The sequence below is a fragment of the Echinops telfairi genome, unplaced genomic scaffold (genome assembly GCF_000313985.2).
Source record: "Echinops telfairi isolate 266 unplaced genomic scaffold, ASM31398v2 ScPeMD7_2573;HRSCAF=3158, whole genome shotgun sequence".
Lineage (NCBI taxonomy): Eukaryota > Metazoa > Chordata > Mammalia > Afrosoricida > Tenrecidae > Echinops > Echinops telfairi.
Window position 1 is genome coordinate 16,852,149 of NW_022106471.1, and position 8,182 is coordinate 16,860,330.

The 8,182-nt window shown below is 49.3% G+C and overlaps 1 protein-coding gene across 1 annotated transcript in view; it reads right to left on the minus strand.

Annotated features, from left to right (window-relative positions):
- EML6 (EMAP like 6) overlaps nt 1-8,182 on the minus strand; it is a 188,246-nt gene that overhangs the window by 29,546 nt on the left and 150,518 nt on the right. The gene's annotated exons all lie outside the window — the stretch shown is intronic.

The window sequence follows — 8,182 nt, forward strand, 5'->3', positions numbered from 1 at the left end:
GCAGCTGTCCACCGCACGCGTGGGTCCCCGTGAGACAGTCCCAACCACACACGTGGGAGGCAGCTGTCCACCGCACGCGTGGGTCCCCATGAACCGACTCAAAAGCAACTAACAGCAAAAGGCCCCTAGCCTGAGCCCGTGGTTTGCACTCAGTGACCAGCGCAGAGCCAGCTGTCAGCAGCCCCGGAGAAAGACTGGCGCTCGGCCTCAGACACACCGGCAGCGGGGCCACCATTCACTGGGATCAACCTTCCGCTGGGCGCAGTGCCCCTAGACGGTGCGGCCGTCCAGGCCGACAGCTGGTGCGTGATGAGCCCAGTGCAACGTGAGGCCTTGGGAACAGCCACGAGCACACGGGCGCGGGCAGGCAGGCGTTTCCCCCAGCACACATGGGCGTGTCCTTCGCAGGGAGTGGGGTTCGGCTCCCTGACCCCAACAACAAAGCGGTCACATGAAACGCTTGCTCCCAGTTCTGAAGTGCAGAGCATGCTATCCCACAGGTGTCTACGGTGACGTCCTGGTTGTGGGGCTGGATGACAGCTGACATCATCAGCATCTCCCCCCACCCCCACCCCACACACAGTGGCGTTTGTACCACAGCCCTGGCGATGTCAGAGCAAGCAGGGGTTTGAAAGAAGCACAAGAGCTTTTGCCAGGGGCTCTGGACACACGTCCAACCTGAAAAAGCCCCAAGCCACTGCTTTGTAAACAAAGACATAAACACTGATCACAAACAAAATGACCACCAATAAAACCAGGTAAGTGCAAACCCAGTGCGTTGGCGAGTTCTGGAAGCCGACACCTTATCTCCAGGCAGGGAGGATGGAGGCAGGGCGGGAGGGAGCCAGTGCCAGGGCAGTCCAGATGGGCCGGGGCAAGAGCTGGCACCGGACACCAGCTTCCAAGTCCGAGCACTGAGCCGCAGCTGGCAGACACCGCTCCAGGGGGAGACCTTTACAGAGGACACTACCTCCGGCAAGGTGGGAACTCTCACATGGTGTCGCAGATGAAAACTTGGGTAAACAATTGAGCAGAGGCTTCCAGAGGGCTTGAGAACCTGAACCCAGCACTGACATGGAAGGAAGCAGGCACAGGACGGTGACCCAGGAAGGCAGCGACCCAGGAAGGCAGCGACCCAGGAAGAGTGCGACTTTGAGGCCGCCCTGGTCAGCTGTGCCCTGGGTGTGGCTGACCCTCACACCACAGCTCCGGGAAATGCTCCCTCCTCGAGCAGGGCTCTCAGGCTCCAGGGGCTATGGGCGTTTCCAAGTGCAGCCCCAGTGAGATGTGCTCTTGTGAGCCCCAGAAGGTGTGGGAACAGAAGGCTAACATGCTCCCCTGTTTTCCCACCCCTGCCGGATCCACCACAAACCCAAGCGAGTCTTTTGACAGGGGAGAGAGTCAAAAGACCTTGTGAAATACCTTCCACAATGTTCCTAAGAGGGAATGCCGGATGTCTGCACGGAATGGATGCAAGCACACAAAAAGGAATCTTGGGGTGGGGTGGGGGGGCTGTCAGAGGCAGACAGGGACGGATCCGGCTGCCAAGGGAGAGAAAGGGAAGCAGGCTCTGGGTCGTTGCAGCTACCCAACACAGCCGTGACTCTTCCAGCAGAGGGGCCTCCAGACCCTGCAGGTGGAAAACAAGGCCCCTGCTCCAGGGAAAGCCCAGCTGCTGCCCTAGAAGGAAGAGGCTGGCCGAGGGGTGCAGTGGTTCCCCTTAGTGCCTGTGCAAGACCCCCGTGCAGATTCACAGGGTCACTGGGGACACTGCCTTCCTGTGTCACCATCCTGAAATTCTGCTGCCTCAACAGGGCTCTCCACTTCCACCCAAACTCCTGTGTTAGAGGTAAAATTCTGCGCACTCGGTTTACAGAAGATGCCCCTTAGGGTTCAGGCCAGATTCAGAAGAGGACGTGGGACAAAGGAGATCACTCGCACTGTCAGATGGATCTTGGCGGAAAGCAGAGAGGGCCAGCAAGATGTGCTTTGTTGACTATGCCAAGGCGTGCGACCGTGTGGATCATACAAAGTAGGGGTAGCCTCGAGAAGAATGGGAGCCCAGGAACACGACCGTGCGCTCACGCAGAACCCACACATGGGTCAAGAGGCAGATGTGGGAACAGAACAATGGAATACTGCATCGTTTGAAATCGGGAAAGATGTGTGTCAGGGTTCGTGGGAAGCAGAAAACGGGAAGAGTGTATATGGACAAACCCTTTATTCTCAGATTTAAGGAGCCTGGCAGGCTGGGTTTCTGAGGTGGAGAGAGGCCTTCACCCTTATGAGTTGGAGGTGAGTCCCAATCACATTCTCATAATTAAAATGGTTCCCCACTACATCCTCCCATAATAGTGGTACCTTAAAGTTACCTCTTATAAGCACACGGCTGATTGCTATCTAGCCAGCAGCTTTAGCTATAGGAGCAGACATGTGCTGCTGCTCTCTAGGCTCTGAGGACAAGCACTCCCCAGGCACTGGTGTTTGGGCCACTTTTTCTATGTCGGCAGGACCTTTAGGGTTAGGATACAGCCCACGTTGTTACCTATGTGTTTACCTGTAAATAGGGGGCTTGGTTGGAAATATATTCTCTCTCTCCTGCAGTCATGGTGGTCCCGGAGGTGAGCACTTGCATGCTTTATCTTGTCTGATGTCTCTTTAATTTTACTCCTCAATTACACAACCACCCCTTGGACCCATTCGATTGTAGGGGCTGGTACCCCACAAGGGTTGTATCCTCTCACCACACTGATTCAATCTTCATGCTGAGTAAATAACCAGAGAAGCTGGTTATTATGAAGAAAAATGTGGTGCCAGAATTGGGGGAAGGCTTTTTCACAGCCTGTGATGTGCAGATGCTGCTACCTTGCTTGCTGAAAGTGAGGACAAACTGAAGCACCTGCTGATGGAGATCAAGGGTTGCAGCCTTCAGTATGGATTACAACTCCATGTAAAGACGATCAAAATCCTCACCACTGGACCAACGGGAGACATTAAGATCAACGGAGAAAAGATTGATGTCAAGGATTCCCTATTTCTTGGATCCACAATCGGCGCTTGCAGAAGCGGTCGTCACGACATGGAAAATCATACTGCAGTGGGTCAGCCACCGCACGAGACCTCTCTAACGGGTTGCAAAGCAAGGTGGTCACTTTGAGGACTACAGTGTGCCTGACCCCATCCATCGTGTTCTCAAGTGCCTTACAGGCATGTGGAAGCGGGGCTCTGAATGAGGAAGAGCCCAGAGGAATCGAGGCACTGGGATGATGGAGCAGGTGAAGACTCTTGTCAACAGAACCAACACGCCCGGCCTCGGAGAAGGACAGCAAGAATGCTCGTCAGCAGCGAGGAGGAGCGGCCGCATCTCCCGCACGGTGGAGATGGTCTCCGGAAAGAGCAGGCCCGCAGAGGACGCTGTGCTTGGTGAGGGAGAAGGGCAAGGAGGAGAGGAACACATCAAGGGATGTGGCCCAGGGGCTGTGACAGTGCGCCCCAACATCACAACAGCTGTGAGGACGGGGCACCAGGGTGTTTCAGTCTGTCGCACACGGGCCACTGCGAGTCGCCGCGGACTCGATAGCACTCAACAACACCGCCGCCTTCAGTGGGAGCGCGGCTCTAGTTGGTGTCTGCACCCGGATCCAGCTTTCCTCAAGCTCTTTCTCACCACAGACCAAACCAACTCATCCCCACTGAGTCAGTTCTGACTCACGGCCACCCTGTCTGTACTGCGTTTCTGAAGCGCTAGATCTTTATGGGAGAATATAGCCCTTCATCTTTCTTTTGCAGACCAGCTGGTGGGCTTCCACCACCTACCTTACAATTAGTATGACTAGCAGTCCAACCTTTAACCAACCCCCGCAGTGTTTGGTTGGCAATATGAAAAAGGGGCATGATGATGTTTGGGTATAAGTTTATTAAACAGGACAAGTGTGTATTTACTGTATATGTTTTACTTTTAGAAGCCCATAAACAGCTAGGGCTCTAAGTGGTGGGCGAGGCAAATCTGCTGTCCCTACTGTCTACAAAAGACTCAAGAGACCAAGTGAAATAAATCTAACAGTCCTGGGACCCAGGGCGTCAAAGGGATGGATAAAGAAGTAGTTGGAATACCAATAACCAAACAGAAACATGAACAAGGGCAGTGACTTCCAACTGGCCCTGGGCAGGCATTTAAAGTTATTGCCACCAGCCTTCCAATGAGAACAGGAACCAGACAATCAGCTGTGCTTGCCCAGGATCACAGCGGTACCCACATCCCACATTGGTGGCTGGCAGCCAAAGATCAATTGGGATCCAGTGATCCTACCCAGCCACACCTGTCACCCCACATACTTAATGCTATTCCAACATCAACATCTATCCTAGTGCCCTCTCTTTCTCTTTGGGTTTTGATAATCCACTTCCATGGTCACGCGGGCAATACTCGCGATCATGGGAGTTTAAGGTAACAAGTCAGGATCAGAAAACCTTAGGATACAGTCTTCTTGTAAACGGAAGCACATCTCTTCTCAGTTATGCAGCAGGCACATCTCTCTGGTCTGCAGCCAAACAGCCCCTTGGCCTATGCCCTCTTGGGCAAGTATGACAATGCTCCTGGAGTGCTGATAGATCACTGAGACACACACAACACACACACACACACAACACACACACACACCCACAAGCCAGCCTCTCACACAAACACTCAGCTTTCCTCAATCTGTGGGCGGGGAGTCCATTACTGTGTCTCATGGTCTCAGCTTCTGATGCCTCTGCTGATGCTCCTGTGTCCCATTGCTGGCTCGTCTTCCTCCATGGCTGCAGGATTCTCTCCTCCTCATTCTGAGTTCGCTGACTTTCATACATAGTGGATTAGAACTGACCAATCCTGAGTTAGAGTAGACCAGTAAAACTGACCAATCCTGAGTTAGAGTAGACCAGTAGAACTGACCAATCCTGAGTTAGAGTAGACCAGTAGAAATGACCAATCCTGAGTTAGTGTAGACCAGCAGAACTGACCAATCCTGTTAGAGGAGTTAGAGAAGACCAGTAGAACTGACCAATCCTCTACACCTTAATTGACAGGGTGGGAGTTACAAAAACTATGGACAGAAGAGCCTGTGATTTGACTTTGCTGCAAAATAAAGCTTCCCTAATTGCATGACACACGAGAAAATATGCATTTAGGAAGCTCAGCAAACTCCAATTAGGGTTTATCTTGAAGAAGATCCCTAATACATATCAGAATAATACTTCCCGAAACAAAGACAAAGAAATAATCCTGAAAGTGGCTCCTGAGATGAAAAGTTCCCTGGAAAGGAGTCCAGTAAGACAAAGCTCTGGCTTCCTGCAGAAGTCGTGCAAATAGATGATGTATGTGGTCATCGAACCTTGAAAGAACAACGATCCATCTAGCAATATGGTCCTTAAATACAATGCTGAAACCACAATCTTCCCAGATAACTGAAATTAAGGCCATTTGTAAAAACCAGACCGAGCTTGCAAGAAATGCTAAGGTAGTTTTCAGATAGTGAGCCTGCAACAGCAGACAAGAATCAGGGGGAGACGCATGACAGCCTCGCTCAGAAATCACAGCTGTTTTTAAGCATCAAAACCAAACAAATAAACCTACAAGATCAAAAGCAGGGCAGCAGAGATGTCAATCTGTAAATGACAACGACAGAGCGAAAGGAGACGACAAGGTGACATCAAGACAGAATGGACTTTTAAACTTGGGAAGATGATAATAAACTCCAGGGTGAGGTCAAAGAAAAGGAATACAATTTCTCTCTAAAATTACCCAAAAAAAGAATAAAATTGTGAAGTCTTATCAAATGCTTAAAACAGAGCAACAAAGAAAATGATTAGAAAACCTGTAATGAAGAACCCCGTGCAGAAAAATATATTCAAGAAAGACATCACCAGTCACCCCCCAGAGTGACAGCCAGAAACCCATACCTACTGAGAAGCACACTGCATAGAGCAGCTGAATGGAAAAGGAAGCAGGACCCACCAATATGCAGTATACAACCTGACAAAAGATGTCTCCAACATGAAAAAAAAAAGCTAAAATCAAAGGCTAGAAAAATTGCAATGAAACAAGAGCAGGAGTGATGATATCACTTCCTTTAAAAAAAAAAAAAAGGGACTTTAAGGCAAAAGAGCCCAGGAAGATATTGCACAATGATGAGCAATACAGAGGATAGTGCAGACCGCTCCACGGGGCTCCGAGCCTGTACATCTTTCCAAGAGCAGGCTGTCTCAGCTTTCTCTCACACGGCAGGTACTAAACAAGAACTCACTGCCATCGAGTTGATTGATGCCGGTTCCTAGTGACCTCCTGTGGGCTTCCAGGACTGTAACTGTTGATGGGAGTAGAAAGTCCAGTCTTTCTCCCGCAGAGCTGCTGGCAGTTTTGAACTGCCAACCATGGGGTTGGGAACACACAGCTCAACCACTAAGGCACCAGGGCCCTGTGCAAAATGACGGTGTTTGAACTGCTGACTTTTCGGTTAGTAGATCAATGCTTAACCCACTGTGTCAGCAGGGTTCCTACCTGGTTACAGAAGAAATAAGAAATGAAAAAGAAAACATTCATTGAGCCAAAGGAGAATGAAAACAAAGCGTACCAAAATATTTGGGAGACAGCAAAGAATGTGCCCATAAGACAGTTTATAAACAACAAAGGCACACATTCAAACACATATAAACACAAAATGAACCCTTTAACCTAATGTCTCTACTAATTATAAAAATAATAACAAAAAGAGAGCCTACAATCACCACAAAATGGGAAATAATAAGGATTTGAGCAGAAATAAGTGACACGGAAAATAGAAACAATAGAAAGAATCCACAAGACTAGAAGTTGGCTCCTGGAAAGGGCTAATAAAACTGAGAAACTGCTGCCGGTTTCACACAGAGAAAGAGGGAGAAGACGAAACAACACAAACAGGAAGTGAAACAGATGATATCCCAGCAGACCCCACTGAAATAAAAATGGTGACAGAATACTACGAAGAACGGTACTCCAACACATTTGGAATTTAATGAGAAATGGAAGAGCCCTGGAGGTGGAGTGGGTTAGGCACTGGGTGACTAACTACAAGATCAGCAGTTCCAAACCACCAGCCACTTTCTGGGAGAAAGCTCAGGCTTTCTACTCCTATAAAGAGTTACGGTCTTGGAAACCCACAGGAGCAGCCCCATACTGTCCTAAAGGGCAGCTATGGGTCAGAATTGACCCCATGGGGGTCAGTTTTGTTTTTTTAATAAGAAACAGGCAAATTTCTAGAGACATTCTACCTGCCCAAACTGTCTGAGGTAGAAATTTGAATAGATAAACTTGAATAGATCATAAAGAAAGCAAAACAGAAAAAAAAACAAAACACCAAACAAAATCAAGTGGCTTCACTGGCAAATTCTATCACATGTTCAGAGACGAGCTGGCACCAATTCTGATAACAAAGGGTGAAATACCCCCCAACCTCATTCTATGAGACAAGCATAGACAAGCCTGAGAAAGAGATGTGTAGACCGATTGCCCTCATAAATATGGATGGCAAAATTCTCAATAAAATTCTAGCCAATAGGATTCATCAACTTATAAAAAGAAAAATCATACATCATGACCAAAGGAGATTGACACCATGGACGCAAAGATGTTCAGCATCAGCGAGACAACCCTAGTGGCCCTGGGAGGCCCACAGTGGCATGCCAGCCGAAGTCTGCCGCCAGCCCACCAGGCGATCCGCAGGAGAACTGTGGGGAACAGAAAGATTTCTCTTAAGTTGCCTCCCCAAAATATATGCCAGACTTAGCTTGAGAATGACTGTTCACTAGGCAGCGAAAGTAGGTCAGAGGTCATTCTCCCTAACATCAGCCATCTAGACTATAGTCTGACTCACCCTAAATAAGACCCACTCCCTTCTGATAAGGATAGTGGTGGTGTTTACTTGCAGGAGATACCAGAGAGGGCAGACCCGCCCAAGGATGACTGAGGTTAGGTAGCCATTACCAGCTGTCTAGATCAAGCAGACACCACTGTTTATCCCACAACAAATGTGGGCACACCCCTAGGTCATCCCCCTCCTAATGATTGTATTGCCTATGTTGCTACCCCTCCCTGTGACTTAGGTTATTGTCTGCTATCAGGGGACTTGCATGCCTCCCAGAATAGTAATTGTCTGTTTTATTGTAT